Source organism: Pundamilia nyererei, unplaced genomic scaffold, assembly GCF_000239375.1.
Source record: "Pundamilia nyererei isolate P.nyererei 1_Seehausen unplaced genomic scaffold, PunNye1.0 scaffold00451, whole genome shotgun sequence".
In the NCBI taxonomy this organism is placed as follows: domain Eukaryota; kingdom Metazoa; phylum Chordata; class Actinopteri; order Cichliformes; family Cichlidae; genus Pundamilia; species Pundamilia nyererei.
This window is the reverse complement of record NW_005187852.1, coordinates 264,479-266,013: the sequence shown is the minus strand read 5'-3', so window position 1 is coordinate 266,013 and position 1,535 is coordinate 264,479. Positions and strand designations below refer to the sequence as shown.

The window sequence follows — 1,535 nt, the reverse complement described above, 5'->3', positions numbered from 1 at the left end:
CCGGGCTGGATGTGGCCCGCGGGCCTTGACTTTGACACATGTGCAATAGAGGATATGCTGTGTGAGGGAAGCTCTTCACTGATCTTCCATTTGTAAGAGTAGCTCAGGATCAGCAGCTGTTCTGCTTTGCCTCAGTAACTGCTGTCACTCAAACTATCCAACCAATCAGGGTTTACATCATTACAACCACAGCAGCAGCAGCAGCAGCAGGTACAAATGACCTCTGAGTGCATACAGACTAAACCTGACATTAACTTTTCCTCTAACACACTCACCTCTTCAACATCAAGTGACCGCAGAGTGGAAAAGGAGACCAGCTGCAGAGCAGAGTGATGGTGAACACTGGAAAAACATTTTATCTGTTTAATTTAATCACCATTCATTCATATTTACACAGGATTTTAGATGTGACATAATATGAGATAAACACTAACAGTGACGGCTGACCTCAAAGTCAGACGAGGGACTTTCAATAATCCTGCTGGTCGCCACGGTGACCAATTTATGGCCTCATAAGCCACCGAAGCACAAAGAGGAGGTCAGGATTCAGAGCGAAACTCCTGCAACAAACAAACAAACACGTGTGAATCTCAAGTGTTTGATGGTTTTCAAAGTGAAAACTCAACTGAGGAACAACAATCAGGGCCTGATGCTGTGAAACTGCAAGAATGAAACATGTAAAAACAGATTTGGCACTGCAGGGGCAGCTCACACATCCTACTACCTCACCTGCAGTCAGCCTGAAATCCAGAGCCACACCGCTGTACCTGCCTCTCTTTTCACATGTTGCCTCCGATGAGAATCCTGACACCCCTCCCTGCCCCAACACTTTCACTGATGACCAGGTTCAGAAGCAAATGAGGAGACTCCACTCAGGCAAGTCTGCTGGACCAGGCGGGGTGAGCCCCCACGTCCTCAAGTCCTGTCCCCCCCCAGCTTTGTGGAGTCTCCCATAAACTGTTCATGCTGAGTCTGAGTCTGAAGAGGCTCCCAGTGCTGTGGAAGACATCCTGCCTCGTCCTTGTACCAAAGACGCCACGTCCCAGTGGCCCCCAGGATTACAGGCCTGTGGCACTGACCTCCCATCATCCTGGAATAGCTCCGACCCATAGTCAGACCACATCAGGATCCCCTTTAATTTGCCAGCCATGCCTCGGAGCCGTGGACGCCATCATCTACCTACTTAATCGTGTCTACACCCATCTGGACCAGCCGGCGAGCACTGTGAGGGTCATGTGTTTTTTTACTTTTCCAGTGCTTTCAACACCATCAGGCCGACCCTCCTGGGTGATAAGTTAGCAGCGATGCAGATGGATGCTTCTTTGGTGTCCTGGATTGTTGATTGCCTGACAGGAAGACCACAATATGTGCATCCTTCACAGTGTGTGTCTGACAAGGTAATCAGTCCCCGCACCACAAGGGACTGTCCTCTCCCCCTTCCTCTTCACCCTTCAGCCACTGCACAGAGACCTGCCATCTTCAGAAGTTTTCTGATGACTCTGCGGTGGTTGGATGCATCAGCAGGGATGATGAGA

At 49.8% G+C, this 1,535-nt stretch overlaps 1 long non-coding RNA gene across 2 annotated transcripts in view; it reads right to left on the bottom strand.

Annotated features, from left to right (window-relative positions):
• LOC102205142 (uncharacterized) overlaps positions 1-1,535 on the bottom strand; it is an 11,474-nt gene that overhangs the window by 1,877 nt on the left and 8,062 nt on the right. The window contains exons 3-4 of one of the 2 annotated variants that reach the window (XR_312342.1): positions 448-560; positions 276-342 (exon numbers count right to left, since the gene is read on the bottom strand). This is a non-coding gene — a long non-coding RNA (uncharacterized LOC102205142). Of the gene's footprint in view, positions 1-6; positions 343-447; positions 561-1,535 lie in introns of those variants that run through there. The other variant, XR_001290646.1, reaches the window with a different exon arrangement.